This window comes from Macrotis lagotis, chromosome X (genome assembly GCF_037893015.1).
Source record: "Macrotis lagotis isolate mMagLag1 chromosome X, bilby.v1.9.chrom.fasta, whole genome shotgun sequence".
In the NCBI taxonomy this organism is placed as follows: Eukaryota; Metazoa; Chordata; class Mammalia; order Peramelemorphia; family Peramelidae; genus Macrotis; species Macrotis lagotis.
In genome coordinates this window covers 452,955,848-452,973,344 of record NC_133666.1, presented here as the reverse complement: position 1 = coordinate 452,973,344, position 17,497 = coordinate 452,955,848, and positions in this window count along the sequence as shown.

Sequence of the window (17,497 nt, the reverse complement as noted above, 5' to 3'; positions counted from 1 at the left end):
TTAGAAGTCCAACAGCAGTCCTCAGAACCTATAAGAAGTCCAATTTCTGGTTACACAGGAATTTGTGATTCTGTGTATGTTTGGATAATGTCTAGTGATAAGATTACAAAAATACTTTGAATAGTTTTGTGGCTGATTTTAGAAGGAAAAAAAAAGAAATCTTTCACATTTGAGATTAATAGTTTGCCTTCCTTGAAGTTGTCAGCATCATTTCCAAGAGTCAAACTGATAATTCATTTATGACTCCATCATTTATGAATTTATGAAATTATGGAATGGGGGGAGATATGTCTTGCCAGGACAGAGATGGTAGCAGGAAATAGGGCTGTAATTATACTTTAATAACCAGAAAATATATAGGGGCAATCAATACAGAAAGCAAAGAGAAAAGCAACAAAATGGCTGCAAAGGCAGATGCCATGAAGAAGAGGATGGGAAGGGGTTGGAGAGTGTCAGTCATGTAATCATGGATTACAATTAGGAGCACTCCGAAGCACAGCTCCAAATGGAGATGGAAAAATGAATGGTTCAGGGAGCAGGAGTTTGAGGTATCATTTTTATAGGGGTTTATTTTTTGGGGGGGGAATATGAATTTTTATCTCTGCCACCTTGGGATTAGTTCATTAATGTATGAAATAATTTCAAAGTTGTCAGTAAAACTTTAAAGATAACAAGTCTATATCATCTCAAAATTATTAATACCATTTGGTGATCTATTGGTCTTTACTGTGGAGATCTGGAATTTGTTTGGGATTTATATATCATAGTACCAAAAAGCTCTGATAGATAACTTCCCTTGATTCACTGTGAGTGACGTGATGTGATGCTTGTACTTCATTCTCAAAGAAGACCATTACATCAGAGAGATGATGCCATGACAAGTCCATGAAATGGATTTGTGTGAGGGAGGTGCTGTGCTAAGTCACCAGTTTTACTTTCTCATTCAGAGTCATCTGAGTCCAATGGACGGATATGAATTAGGACAATTTTCCCAAAGTCACACAGCTAGTAAATGGTCAAGTGTCTGAGGAGGGATTTGAATTCCTGTGCTCCTGATTCCAAGGCCAGTGCTCTATCCACTGTGCCTAACTGCCTACCTTGATTCACTATTCATTATTGGGATGTGATTTTTTTTTAGTATATGATACAATTTGTAAATTATTCTCCTTTGATCTTTGGTATAGTTTCTATGTGACTTCTAGGGTTCCTTTTGCAATCTTACTTCCTACTATTGACTCTTTATCCTGGCTAATTATAAACTTGGTATACTGACTGAGGGGGTGGCAGAAAAAGCTCAATTTTAACACAGGAATCTTCAAACAAAATTGAACTTATGGCATTTATACTGCCCCTTCTGATGGCATGTCCAATGCAGTTGCTGCTTTTGTACGAGTTAAGTTTAATCTATTTTAGTCATTAGTAATAGAGTTGACAATAGTAAGGCAGATTTTAACTGTTGTAAATGTTTAAATGACCTTTTAATAGGAGATACCATCTAGTCAAGATAGTAATTTGGGTGGGTGAAGGACTTCTTCAGGGCTAATCATCCTGAGGCTGTTGGCAAAGATCATGAAAATATGATCATTCTGGCACAAACTCTAAGCCAGGCACTTTGCTAAGAGTTGTAGTAACAATGAATAAAAAGAAAAACTCTTCCTGTTGTCAAGGAGCTTACTATCTGACAAAAAAGGCTACACATAAAAGGAGGCAGGAAATGGATGCCGGACACCAGGAGGTAGCTGGTTGTGGAGGTATCTCCTTTCTTGGAGGTGAAACCAGGCGGAGTAACAGTTGCAAAGAGGAGATGAAGTTGTTGATGTCCTTGGTTCTTGAAGAGGACCACAATATCAGGGAAGGGATGCATGACATTTGAGTGAGGGGGTGCTGTGCCAAGTTACCAGACTCACTTTCTCCTCCAGAGCCATCTGGGTCCAGTGGCCAGATATGAATCAGGGCAACTGGAGATGTAATGGGAGATCTTCCTTTTTTAAGCTAAGGTCTTTCCCAAATCTCACCTTGACTGAGGCAGAGCCATTCAGTGTTTAAGCTTAGGTAAGAAAGAAAAGAGGCAGAAAATGGCTTCTATTTAGTCTAAAAAATCAATCTGAGAGGGAAAGACCCTCAGGATTTCTGGTTAAAACAGATTCACTCTGAGTCAGTCAGGAACCAAATGATGACCACCAAGTCAGTGTTGGCCTTACACCTGATGTTGACCAAACCATGAGAGTCAGAATGAGTGGAGGCCTGTAGACTCCCAAGATGTCTTGCCAGGTGTCAGTTATCAAAATGTACATTCCTTTAGGCAGGGCACCAACAGGTAAGGAAGTGATACCCTATGTGGACAGAGGGAAAGGGGAGCAAAAAAGAAGAAAGGAGAAAGAAGAAAGGATTTGTGGTGTCCAATTGGTCAGTAGTGAGTACAGTAGGTTATATATTCCCACCCCCCTCCCTTGGAGTCAGGAACTTTTGGTTTCTAATTCTTGTTCAGTCCTGTCAGAATCCCTCTGATAATTATTTTTGCTAAGTCATTTCTCAGTTGTATCTGACTCTTTGTGACCTCATTTGGAATTTTCTTGGCAAAGATGCTGGAGTGCTTTGACATTTCCTTCTCCAGCTCACTTTATAGATGAGGAAACTGAAGCAAACAGGATCAAGTAACTTGCCCAGTGTCATACAACTCATAAGTGTCTGAGATCAGATTTGAACTCTGATCTTTTTGAATCTCAAACAAAAAGAACTGAGTCAAATTTATAAAAAAATAAGATCCATTCCCTAATTTATAAATGATCAAAAGATATGAACAGTTTTCAAATGAGGTTATTAGAACTATCTATGGCTATATTTTAAAGTGTTGTAACTCATTATTAATTGGAGAAATATAAATTAGAACAATCTGAAGAACTACCCATTGGATTGGCTAACAAAAAAGGGGAAAATGACAAATGTTTGAGGGGACATAGGAAAAATGTGACATTAATGTGCTGTTGGAGGAGTTGGGAAATGAGTTAACCATTCTGTGGAGCTATTTGGCACTATGCCCAAATGGCTACAAAACCATGCATGTGATCTAGCAATGCCACTTCAAGTTCTGTATTCCAGAAGAGTTGAAAAATGGAAAGGAAAAGGACCTTTTTTGTAAAAGGATATTTATAGCAGCTTTTCTTTGCCAGCAAGAAATTAGGAATTGAGGGAATGCCCATCAGTTGGGAAATGGCTGAACAAATTGTGGTATTTGATTATGATGGAATGCTATTCTGCTCTAAGAAATGATGAGCAGGATGCTCTCAGTAAAACCTGAAAAAAAACTTTCAGTGAGAATTGTGTTGTATTCAAAGTAACAGCGATATTGTAGGTAGGATAATGAGTTGCTTTTCTCAGGTATCCTTTCCCAGAGAGATAAACTGATGGTGTCTGAATTCAGATTGAAGCGCACTTTTTTAACTTTATTTTTCTTGAGGTTTCTTTTTTTCTGGGGGGGGGGGGGTTCTATGTTTTCTTTCACAACATGACTATTATGGAAATGTTTTGTTTGACTACACATTTTCAACCTATATCAAATTATTTGATTTCTCAATGGGGGATGGGGCAGTTGGAAGAAGAGAAAGAATTTACAACTCAGAGATTTTAAATGAATGCTGAAACTGGTTTTTACATGTAACTGGGGGGAAATAAAATAATTTTTTTAAATAAAGTGATCTAAGTCAGGAGATAGTGATTTCTCTCTCCCTGAAAATTTCCAAGTAGAAGTTAAATGCCCTCATCTCAGGAATGTTGTAGGAGAGATTCCTGGTCAGAATGAACTGGTCTAGAGGGTCTCTTAAGTCTCCCAACTTGAAGATTTTGTTCTTTGATGATCAAATTTAATATAAAAGCTCTCCCTACCCCCCCACAGTCTGTTATTTGGCTAATGCTCTACTTATGCTGCCCCTCTAATGGATAATATATTTCATCACTAATGCATTTAATATTTTCCTGTTCTCAATGAGCTGTTACTTTTTATCTTCTATTTCTTTTGCTTCAATAATATTCACATTATATAAATTATCAAGTACATAATTGTGATACTTTTTGAAATAAAAGGGGAGTTATTTATATGTCTAGGAATTTGTAAGGAGAAGCTATAGAATGAAGAACTAAAATGGTAATTCAGGGGAAAAATTGATTGCTGAAGAAGAAACAAAAGAAACTTTGATAGCACAGAGCCATTCTATCACAGAGGACGTAATAGAGAAATCTTGGAAAACCAGGTACAGAGAAAGGTACAGAGAAAGAAAGGGCCTAAAGGTCTAACATTTTGCAGAAACTATTGACTCAACCAGAAAAATTAGCTCTCACCAACATCAATTTGAAGACACAAGCAGAAATGATTCTGATGAGGAGGAAAAATAGGAGAACTACCTAGAGCAGGGATGGGAATATCAGATGTGGGCTGTATAAGGCCTGTGGGCTTTATACATTTGGTGTGGCACTGCCATGGCAACCTCAGATAGGACTTGAAATTCAATATATCAAGGAGATTTTTAGGGGTTAATTTTGTTGGTCAAATATAGCAGGCTAATTTTTAAGTTAATAAATTTGCATGGCCCGAGAATGATGCTATAAATATCCAAATGACCCTTGGCAGAAAAAAGGTACCCCTACCTTGGACTAGAGAGACCACTGTGAACACACAGATGCAACATCAATAAATTCAAATTAAAAAGGAACATCTATAGTACACAGATAGGCAAGAGAAGGTTACCATAATAGAGATTATGATCCTATAAGAATCATCAGGAGTAACAAGAGCTCAGAATAAGTTAAGTTAAAATAAGATAAAACAATAATAATTATCAGCTATACAGTACTTCTGGATCTGCAAAGCACTTTACAAATGTTATCTCATGTTATCCTCAAAGTAACCATGGGAGGAGAATGTTATCTTGATTTTACAGATGAAAAAGTTAAGTAACTTTCCCAGAGTTATACAGTGAGAAAATGTCTACAACAGATCTGAATTCAGGTCTTCATGATTCTGGTTCTAGCTGCCTAATGAATTTTAGGGACAACATAAAGGACCGCGTTTTGTTTTTGCTTTGTTTTGTTTAACATCGGGAATAAGGAAGAGCAAAGATTTGGAACTACCACAGGAAATGATGACTGGATTTTAAAAGTGGTGTTAGGGCCATCTAGGGGTGAAGTGATTCAAGAGGACCTGAGTTCAAATCCAGTCTCAGACACTGGATACTTAGCTGTGTGACCTTGGACAAATCACTTAACCCTGTTTGGCTTGGTTTCATTTCAATTATAAAACTGAAATGTATTCCAGTATCTTCGTCAAGAAAATGTCAAATTTTGTACATGCTGAAAAGCTATCAAAATATGCCAATCACTGTGTTTGGGCTCTGGGAATACAAAACCAAAAAAAGAAAGCAGGGCCTGCCCTCAAAAGAAAATATACATGTACAAAGTGTATTTGTAAATACAAGGTAATTTCAGATGGCAAAAGTAGTTGAGAAGATCAAGAAAGATCTCAACCTAGTTTGGGACATTGAACTGAGCTTTGAAAGAAATGAAGTGAGAGTTCATTCTGGGTCTGGGGGACAGTCTGCACAAAAGTCTGGAGAAGTAATGAGTGAGGGACAGTAAGATAGCTAGGCTTTCTGGGTCATAGAGAGGTAGAAAGGGAATAGAACAGTGAATAATGAGCCTGGAAACGAAGATTGGAGTCAGATTGTGAGGGACTTTAACAGTTAAACAGAGAAGTTTGTATTTGACCCCAGAAATAATAGGGAGCCACTGCTTTTTATTTATTGAAATTATTGAGTAAGGGAATAACAAGAAAAAATATTATTTTGGTAATTATATTGAGGATGAATTATAGATAGGATAGACTTGAGGATGGGAAGATCAATGAAGGGGATGCTTCAATAGTCCAAGGGGGGAGTTGATGAAGGCTTGAACTTGGATAGTGACTATAAGAATGGAATCGACCATTTGAATGAAAAGAAGTTATCAGAGGCAAGAACTGATATGGAGTCAGAATTAAAAATATGATTTAGATTTAAGGCATGAAAACAGTTTTGCAAAGCAACATCAACTCTTGATAATTTACATAACTGGGGGGGGGGAATTATAGTATGTATAATCCAAAAGACAATTCTCATTGATTTTAAACTGTGTCATGAAATACCTCAAAAGATCCTTTTATTTTGTTCAAGCTATATTAAAATGATTTTGCATTCCTTGCAGTCATTCATGATGACTTCAGTTGATGAGGTGATCTAGCAAGCCCAGTGAGAGAGAGAATCAGCCTGGAATTGCTACAGATAACTTTTGATTAGCTACAGTCATTAGGAACAAATCATGAGGGGCAGCTAGGTGACACAGTGGATAGAGCACTGACCCTGGAGTCAGGAGTTACCTGAGTTCAAATCTAGTTTCAGACACTTAATACTTACCTGGCTGTGTGACCTCAGGCAAGTCACTTAACCCCACTGCCTTGCAAAAACAACAACCAAAAAAAGAACAAATCATAACAGATTAAACTCATTTTTGTTTTGTTTAATCTCTTTAAGATGTGTCTCACTTTTTATGACTCCTTTTGGGATTTTTTTGGCAAGGAAAGTAAAGTGATTGGTCATTTAATTCTTCAGCTCATTTTATAGAGGAGGAACTGTAGCAAACAGTTAAGTGACTTTCCCAGAATCATAGAGTTAAGTATCTGAGGCCTGATTTGACCTCAAGTAGAGGAGTCTTCCTAACTTCTGCTGTGGCACTCCATTCATTGTACCATTTAGTTTCCTGAGTTCAAATCTGGCTTCAGACATTTAATTAGTTATATGACCTTGAGCAAGTCACTTAACACTGATTAACTCAGTTTCCTCATCTGGAAAATGAGCTGGAGAAGGAATTGGCAGATCACCCCATTATCTTTGCCAAGAAAATTCCAAATGTCTTCATGAAGAATTGGACAGATTTGAAATGACAACAACAACCAAATGATTAATTTGTCAAATCTGCACATAATCTGAGGTTTACAAAAATATATTGGATTGCTAGGACCCAAATCCAAAAGCTCTTGCCTGGTAAGACTGATTGATGTATCAAATAAGACTAAAAAATATGTAATCTAAAATTCTACATAAATTAACTTCAGAAGAGAGGAAAGATCATGGGAGGGGGTAGTCAGATAAAACACATTTTTGAGGAGGGACTAGATGAAAGGAGAGACAGAATAGAATAAATGGGGGTGGGAGGAATAGGATGGAGGAAAATACTGCTAGCAATAGCAACTATGGGAAAAAATATTGAAGCAACTTCTCTGATGGAGTTTTGATAAAGAATGTGATCCATCCCAGAGACAGAGCTGATGGTATTTGAACACAGACACTTCAGTCTCTCATTTTATTTTCTTGAGGTTTCTCTAGCTTTGTGGGGGGGGGGTTATGTTTACTTTTACAACAAGACTATTGTAATGTGAAAATAAATAAATAAATTAGATAAGGGAAATTTTTTTTTTAAATAAATTAACTTCACAAACACAACTGAGGGAGAAAGAGCAAGACAACTTCCCCTGTGAGAGAGATCTGGGTGTGGAAGATGGGATTGATATTCCAAAATTCAATGTCCAGGTTTGATTCTGCTAAGCTTTTGCTCTCAGTTAGACCACACCCAGAATACTACACTTTCATTCTGGGTCCCATAGAACGATGTCTTTTTGGAATGTATCTAGAAGAGGGTGCTCAGGATGGAGAAGGACCTCAAGAGCAAGATGTAAGAGGATTAATTAAAGGAACTGGGGATGTCTAGCTCAGAAAAGATATGGTTTAATGGGTTCATGGTTGCTGTTTTCAATTATCTGACATGCTAGCTCCTCCTTGAGGGGCTAGTCTGGTTCTCTTCTAAGAGAAGTAGATGGCAATTGCTTGTGGGCATTGACATTCAATATAAGGAAAAATTTCTGAAAAATTGGTATCACCCAAAAGTGCAATTGGACAGGATCCCCTGCTATTTATTAAAAGTTTAAAAGCAGATGATAAATAAGTACTTATAGAAATTGTGGAAGTAATTTTTATTTTTATTCATATTTTCTGATTATCTTTTATTTCTTCTCCATTACAATTTCCCCTTGCTCATTTTATTTTCCCAATTACATGTAAAGATAATTTTCAACATACATTTTTCTAAGATTTTGAGTACCAATTTTTTTAACCTTTCTCCTTCCCATCCCTCACCCCCAAGATTGTAAGCAATCTGATATAGATTATTCATATGCATTCATGTTAAACATATTGGAAAAGATTTTTAGAGGACTGGATGGGATAATTCACCTCTGAGATTCCTTCCAATTCTGATTTTGTGATGTGATAAAATTCATTGTTTATACAAAGACTGAATGAAAAAACTAAACCAAATGAAACAGAATCAAATGCTTATTAAGTCAACCAGAACATTAAATTCTTACTGTAAATTTAAATTTGGATAATTTAAAATTATTCAAATATACTATATAAGGAGATATATAGATTAGGGTGGGAGCCTGATGGATATGTGTGTTCCTGGTTGAGAAAACTCCCTCTACCAGTGCAAATTAGTTCTCTTTCAGGAACTGAGGATTTTAGAGATTTATATAGAGCACTATGAGGTTGTGATTTGCCAAGAAGTCACACACAACTGCTATTGTCAGGGGAACCAGATCTTTCTGATTTGAAGTACGTAATTCTATCTACTACTCTGTTACCTCTTTTAACATATTATGAATAGTTAAATAAACTCAACTCAAATTAATAAAGCAGAAGCATCCTAGTATTGGGGAAAGACAATGGATCCAGAGATAATATATGACTTCTAGTTCTGTTTCTACCATTTACTAGTGTGTTGACTTTGGGCATGTGACTTTTCTCTCTCATTTTTCCTCTTCTTTTAAAATGTAATAATCATGCATTACTCACCTCAATGAATTCTAAGCAAAGTGATGTTTTTGTGTATGAAGCTCTATATGAATATGTAGGAAGGCTGAGTCTCCACATGTAGTATGGAAGTATTGTTGTGTGGCTTAAAAGGAAACAAAATAGACATCTCTAGTGTCTATTCCTGCCCCCCCCCATTCCTTCCAAAGGAGATTTTTGGGATTCAGGTTACAAATGTTATTAATAAATACATATTTAATTAGCATACAGAATGAGAGTGAAGAAGTAAGAAAATTGTAAGCTTGAAATAGTTTCAAAGTCTGAACAATGATTGCTAAAGTCTTGGGGAGAGGGTGAAAAATCTCAATGCAAAAATTAAATTAAAATTTTAGGATCTAATTTTAATAATCCAAAAAGTCAAAATGATTAGTTTGCTAAATAAAAATTTCTTAGATGATTGAAAATTGCTTAATATAGAAAAAACTTCTTAGAAGTTATAAAATAAAAAAATAGTGTAATCTTAGTAAGTCATCTTAGTAAGACCCCTGATTTCCAAGGAGGGTCAGGTCTCTGGCGAGTTCTTAAACCAAATGGCTCCTTTCTTAATCCCGGCACCCTGGTAGCCACCTACATTTTCATCCTGTTGTGAGTCATTTGATCACAGACTTGGCTAATTTCAAAGGCCCAGCTCTTCAGGAGAGTTCAACAAGGAGGAAGGAGAGTATGCAGATATCTCCAACCACCGCTCTGGGTTTGTGGAAGGGAAACCAAAACCTGAGGAAATGGTTTTGGAACCTGGTGTCCTTGCAGAGAGAGGCGTGACTGCCCTGGCCAGAAAGGGCAGATCTCCCACAATCTTCTTTCGTCCTCTTTCTCTCTCCTCTCCCCACCCCACCCCCATGCCTCTTCTCCCTCTTTCTCACATCCCAGTTTAAAGGCCTCTTGCTACCTAGCCCGTGTCTAGCCCAGCATTCCGGGTGCGCTTAGATCCACAGACAAGGAAGGGGATCTTTCAGACCAGACCCAAACCTCCCATCCTCTCCTTCCTAGCCCCTCCAGTGGGTGGGGGAGGAGAGCGTCTCTCCCTCTGCTCAGCGGGTGCCCGCACCTGCCTCCGCATCCGTAGCCGCACTGGCACTGAAGGTCAAAGGGAGGAAGTTCCCGGGCGGGTGGCACGCCGGGGCCCCCCACCCGGGATGCCGCAGCCCGCGCCCGGGACGCCCGAGCATCCTCTCTGGGTCCGTCCCGGTGCCTGAGCTGCCTGCAGGGGGTGGGTAGCAGCCAGCCTTCCCTCCCGGCCCTGCAGCCGCTTACCTTGAAAGACATCCTGCACATGTCAGCAGAGGCTCCGGCCAGGATGCCCGCCTCAGGGCAAACGCTGCTGCGCCCGGGTTTCCTCTCCGGAGGCGCCCTGCCTCACTCGGGTGGGTGAGCAGGAGCACAGGAGCGAGGCACCAGGCTGGGGCTGGGCTTCTGCAGACTGACTGGGTCTGCGGGCGCCTCACGCAGGAGCCGGAGCCGCAGCTGCTGCCGCAGCAGAGCTCGCAGGACGCCCCATGCCCGCGCTGATGTGGACCGGCCTCAGGCGCAGAAACTTGCTGTGCTTACACGTGGGCACAGCCCAGCCCCAGCCCCCTCCAGTCTCCCAGCACCTGCCTCCACCTGGGCCTGGAAACGTCTTGTCCCAAAGCCACCCAGTCACGCAGACCTGTTCATACAGTTTGTTTTTCTTAGAGCCTTTAAAGTTTTCAGAAGGCAGTTCTCTCATCCAATAAATCCAACAAATAAATAAACAAAAGCCGATCCCTTTCGATGGGGAGAAGAGTTATCCAGTCAATAAATATGAAGCGCCTACTATGTGCATCACACTGGACAGATATATAGGACAAAAGAAAGTCGCTGCCCTTGAGAAGTTCACAGACTAATGGAGGAGATAAACGATTATGTACAAAGAATTATATACACATAGGGCAATTAGGGAACTACCAGCAGAAAGAAGTCACTAAAATTAAAAGAAGGCGGGGACGACCTCAAGGAGAAGGTGAAATTTAATTTGGAATTTCAAGGAATCCAGGAAAGCCCCGAGGCCAAGATATGAGGGAGAGCCTTCCAGGCATAGTGGAGCACCAGGGAAAACCCTCAAGAGTCAGTCTCATGGAGACTCTAGTGGGAGCAGCTGCAAATAGGCTAATGTCATGGACTACGGATCTAATTGCATTTTGATGAGGATGAGGGACATCTGAGTCTTTTCTCTCTTCACTCCCTATATTCAATTTGTCATTAAGTTTAGTCTCATTCATTCTTCTTCCAAAGTGTTTTCTCATATCGAGGTCTTCCTTTAATTCCTAATACACTCCAGACGTTTACAATCCCATTTTTGAACTATCCCCTTTCTAACTGACTCCTTTCTCTTATGTCTCCCCACTTGGATTCATCACCATATTACATTATTATTATTATAATACTAAGTGCTCATTATAGTTCTATGCATTGGTTAGGAAGATTGGGATAAAAAGAAAGACAAAACCACAGTCTCCTGCCTCAAGGAATGTATATTTTTATTTTATTTTTTAGTGAACAATTTTATTTCCAGAAAAAAATTAAAGTTTTTGTATAAACAAAACAATGTAGCTACAGTAAGTTCCTCTCATCTTCTGAAGGCAATCTATGAATTATTTCATTTTCTGTTTTTAGAATATCTGAGCCATTTTCTTGTGTTATTTATTGCACTGTAGTGTTCAGGGTTTTTGGCTTATCATGTCTTTTGATAGCCTAATAATACTTACATTGTCTCTTTGCATTCTGTCTTCCAGATCTGAATGCTTTTGTGCATAGTGAACATATTTTCTTTTTTTAAAAAAAAATATTTTCTTTTAATGTTATGTTATTTTTGGTCTTCTAGATTGAAGTAGTGTATATTTTAAAGGAGACAAATAAATCACTAGATACACACTAGATACACACAAGATAGACAGAATTGATGAAGCTAAAATGAGATGGGGAAGACACTAGCACCCTGGGAGACCTGGAAAGTCCTTTTGCAGAAGATGAGATTTGAGCTGAGTCTCCCTGCCTGATTACCAAAAACACAACCATGGACAGAGGCTTGTTTAGTCATAAATCTACATTGCCTCTTGCTTTGAATTAGGGATTTTCTGTAATCTGGTCCCTTCCCTGCCTATCCAACTTTCTCCTTCACTGTTTTTCAAAGCAAACCAATCTTCTCAAATTTCTTGTTATTTCTCACACAAGGCACTTCTTTCCATTTTTCTGACTTTGTTCAGACTGCTTCCTCAGATTGAAATGTCTTCTTTCTTTTAATCTGCCAATCACCTTTCAACTAGGAAGACGAAGTAAGGAAAGAGAATTTATTCAGTGCCTATTAATGTTTGTCCTTAATTTTCAAAGAAGACATGATAAGCAAAGGAATTAGATTTGAGTGAGGGGTTTCTATGCTAAGTCATCAGCCTCACTTTCTCCTCCAGAGCCATCTGGATCCAGTGACCAGATATGAATCAGGAGATGGCCTGGATGTGAGGCAATCAGGGTTAAGTGACTTGCCTAGAGTCACACAGCTAGGAAGTGCTAAGTGACTGAGGTGGAATTCAAACTCCCATCCTCCTTACTCCAAGGTCAGTGTTTTATCCACTGCACCATCTAGCTGCCCTTCAGAGCCTACTATATACAAGGCAATATACTAAGTGTTTTACAAAAAATTATCACACTGGATTCTCATAACAAAACTGTGAGGTAGGGATAATTATTATTCCCAGTTTAAAGATGAGGAAATTGAAACAGAGGTGAGCCACATTTGAATTTAGTTCTTTCTGACTTCCAGTCCAACACATCTTCCTATTGATCTTCCAAAACTTAAGAGAATTCAGTCTCTCACACATTATGGCCCAATTGCCCGACTCCCCCAAGTGCTTATAATACATACATACATACATACATACATATATGTATATATATATATATATCTTCCTATCATTCTCATTTTCCATATATGTTGATTTCATCTTCCTAACCAATGCATAGAGAAGTAGTAGCTACTCTATCCAGTGCAATGGATGAAGTGTGAGATTAGGAGTTAGAGAACCAAATCCTACTTCAGAGCCTCAATTTCCTCCTTTATGGATGTGGAAATAATTCTTGCCCAGTATAAAGCAACAGAAGAGCTATGGAGACAGAGTTCAAATTCATACTCTGCTATTTGTGACCATGGTCAGATCATTTTTCTATCAGGGCCTCATATCCCTCATTTATAAAATGCAAACCTTATTCTAGGTAATTTCTGAGGCCCCTTCTAGCTCTCAGTCTGATGTATCTCAGCTTCTACTGTAACTACAAAACTCAGAGGGAGGCAGAAGATTTGGTATGAAGTTGTGCCCTGGTTTCTAGGTCACACCTGTTTACTCCCCAGTAGACTCTGCCTAGACAAAAATTGGAATGTTGGATATGTTTTCTGAGCTCTCTCCCTTCTTTTTCTGGTATCCCTTCCAATAGACTGGAGGTTCTGGGTCACCTTTATGTTACCTTCTTCCAGAGCTATGGTTCCCTACTTTGTCACATTCATGAATGAATGAAAAACTGCTTGAACTGGAAGATATCTTAAAAATCAAGTATTCCAAGTCCTTCATTTTAGATCTAAGACAATGAAGACTCATACAACTTAAGCTCAAAATCACTCAGATATTTAATAGCAAAGATGTGAATAAGACTCAGATCTCCTGGGTCTAAATCTAGAGACTTTTCTGTTATAATAGGCATCTATCTGTCCTGTAGCTTATTCCTCACAGACTAAGTTGTATAGCAAAATAAATAGTATCAGAGCAATATGCATAATGAATACAGCAATGGAAAGGGAAACAATACCTATAGATACCTAAATTTAGCTAGTGGTTATTTGTGATCTCAGAGTACTGAGGAGGAAACATTTCTCTCTCCTCTTGGTAGAAAGGTTTTTTGTCTTTGAAAAGGTAAAGAGAAGCCAATAAGGGTCCAGTATTTGGAGCATGCACTCAAATTTGCCCTTCCTGATAGGTTATACATATTATAGGTCCCAATACAATAGACGGAGTCTTGGGGAGCCTGCTTCAGGTCACAAGTTAGCTGAGGGGACAGTTAGTTAATGTGAAAAATGAATTCCTGCTGCAGTACCAATATGAAAGATTTAGAAGGTTAGCTTCCAGGTAATTCATGAGTATTTTAATGGTGACCTTTTCTCTCCACCTTCACTGTCAGACTGAGGTTAATGGGCATCTTTGTATATCTCTTCAAGGGCAATAGAATGTGAGGCCTGGAGTCAAGAAAACTCATTTTCCTGAGTTAAAATTTGGTCTTATGTGACTCTGGGCAAAACTTACCCTGTTTGCTTCCATTCTTCAACTGTGAAATGTACTGAAGAAGAAAATGGCAAACCTCTCCAGTATATATCCCAATTAGAAGTATAAAAAGTCAGGAATAACTGAAAAAGATGACTGAATAACAATAAACTTCAAATCACAATATATAGGCAACTGCTACCTATGCTTTTATATTTGAATCACAAATTCAAAAAACCCTAGAAATGAGGCTGAAGATTACAACTAAGAAGGTTTAGGAATATTTAAATGGATAGGCACACACATGTAGTTGAGGCTAGCAAAGTAGCCATACTGGAGATGGAAATGACATTGATGAGTACTTCACATCATAGATCAGCAAGAGATCTTATCAATCATTTTCGTTCAATGCCCTAGTTTTCCATGTGACCAAGGTCCAGGTTGGGTGACTTACACAAGGCCATCCATCAGGGACTTGGATTCAGACCTGTTCACTTTACATCCACTGTTCTTTCTAATAAATCCCCAGTGCTCTATGTAGAAGTATATAATATAAAGTGAGGACATGCTTTGTTTTTTATGTCAAAATATTTCTACTTCCTCCTGGTGACACCCTCTAGGGAAACACCTTCTAGGAAGACTACCTTTCCCCCAAGGAAGGCAAGAGAGTCATTTCAGAACCCCGCTATTTTTAGAAGATATCAGGGATAAAAATGATTTGTGAAATTGATTGCTATTCTACTCTCTCTAGTTACTTAAGATGGGGTTGGGTAAAAGTAGATAGAATATTGTTCTTGTTCAGTCATTTTAGATTGTTTTTTGTGACCACATTGGCGGGGTTTTTTGGCAAAGATACTAGAGTGGGTTGCCATCCCTTCTTCAGCTCCTTTTAGAGATAAGGGAAACAGAGGTAAGCAATTTTCTCAGTCACTCACCTATATTGAACTCACAAAGATGAGTTTTTCCTGACTCTAGATTTATTTACTGTGCTTTATTTACTGTGCCTCCTAGCTGCCTCTCTCTATATAATATAACATGGATTAGAAGAGACTGTAGTTTTGTGGAAAATAATATTGATTTCTGAGAAAATCTGAGTATAGATCTTAACTTTGCCACTAACTAGCTATGCTGTGTTACTTTGGGCAAGTCACTTTATATCTATGATTCTCATATAGATTCCTCATCACTAAAATGGGAATTGTATATTTGCACTTGCTTTGAGTAAAGTTTTCCATAAAACATAACACACTATATATGTATTAGCTATTTAAATGGTACAGGAGAGAGAATATTGGATCTAGAGTCAGGAAAAGCTGAGCTTAAATCCAGCTTCAGAGACTTACTAGCTGTGTGACCCTTGGCAAGTCGCTGAGCTTCTCTTTGCTTCAGTTTCCTTATCTGTAAAATAGGAATAATAATAATAATAGCACCTACCTCATCAGGTTCTTATATAAACTAGGATATTTGTAAAATATTTAATTAAAATAGTGTCTGGTTCAGAGCAGTTTATTAGTAAATGATTATTTCCTGATGATGGTGAAGATAATAATGCAATATATTATAAATGCATTAGAGAAAACAAAATGCCATGTGAGGTCCAAGGAGAAAACAATAGTTACAGGCTGGGAGGAAGTCTTTCTGGAGGGGGCAGCATTTGAGTTGAGTTTTAGAGGATGGGTCAGAATTCATCAGAGGAAGAATGGACGGTAATTATAAAGAATAGCCTGGAGAAGTTACATGAAGGCAGGAAAGTTTAGATCACAGCTGGGAAATGGAGCAGTTTACCTTGTATAGAGGAGGGGGAAGTGCAAAGACAAGGGGAAGTCAGAGTGGCAGGACTTCGAATGCCAGTCAAAGGATTTTGAGTTTTACTTTGTAAGCAATAGGGAGCTACTGAAGATTGTTGAACATGAATGACAAGAGAAATCTATGCATAGGGACTTGAGTAACTGCTTGTAGTCTTTAGGATAAAACAGAAATTCCTTAAATTGACTTTTAAAACCCTTTAGCCTTCCTTTACAGACATATTTTACATCACTCCCTTTATAACTTGTTTTTCAGTCAACATCTAAAGTCTGTGCCTTTGATGGGGCCATTCCTGCTATCCCCCAAGCCTGGAATGCTCTGCCTCCTCTCCTTTTCCTCTAGTCTGAACCCAGTTGCTAGCGTTAATCCAGACTTCTCATTATGGGCTGGTTGATAAAAGATGGCCTGCCTAACAAGGTGAGAAATGCAAAGGAGGTTTCTATTGTTAAATGGAAATAGAGAATTCAAGATTGTACTGGCTGAGGCCCATAGGTGACTTTAATGAATAGTTTGTATCTTTTTTAGAGATGGAGACCACTATTTTTAGACTTAATGCTTTACCACTTCCACTAACTCAGTTGACTCTCATCGATGAAGATTTAGTTCTTGAGGGATGCTATTTTGCCAGGTTCGTTCATGACTGTGCCCATTATTAGAAAGGCATTTTCCTGCCAATAATTGGTTACCATTACTTTAAACCTCAGAATTATCCTGAGGAATGGGTTCTGGCAAATCCTTATAGCAGTGATACTGTATGCTACATGGCTAGTGTATGAGAGAGTCTTAAAGTAAAGAACAGACAATATTTTTTATTTATACTGATTCCATAGGAATGGCTGAATGACCTGGAGCTTGAAGAAAACAAAAGTGGTCAGCTAAAGGTTCTCCCTTTTGGGATCAGGACCTATGGAGAAATAATACTAAGACTCCTGCTTGCCGGGTTTTTATTTACAACGCCGGCTTCTTTATGCTAGTCCGTCCTCTTACTCACCAGTCCAACACGTGATGAGTCTTCGGGGTACCTCCGGCCCCCACTCTTTGATGGGGGAAGAACCAGACAGAGCGCCTGAGGTGGATAATTTATTCTTCTGTGTTCACATTCCCGCTCCCCCCAACCTCTCAGCAGACACTTTTATCCCCTCTGTCCTCCCTCCCATGAACTCTTACTCAATGAGGGGCCGAGTTCTGTAACATTCCCTTATAAGGTGATTATGTTTCCCCCTCTAAGCGACCGCCAAGCCTCTTCCCCCCGCCCCCAACATCTCCCCCTTTCTGTTTTACAAGGTTATCACTTGGTGTGACCTTAAGCGGTGCTGAGGTTAGCCTTAAGCGGTGTCATTTCTACTGGCCTCTGATAGCTGGGGGCGAGGAACCCTGTCTTAGGTCATCTCCTTCAACCCAGGACCTTGCCCGTCCTAGGCGCCCGACACCCTCAGGGCCTGTCTTAGGTGGCTGGGTCAGGAGAAGTTGCCCGTC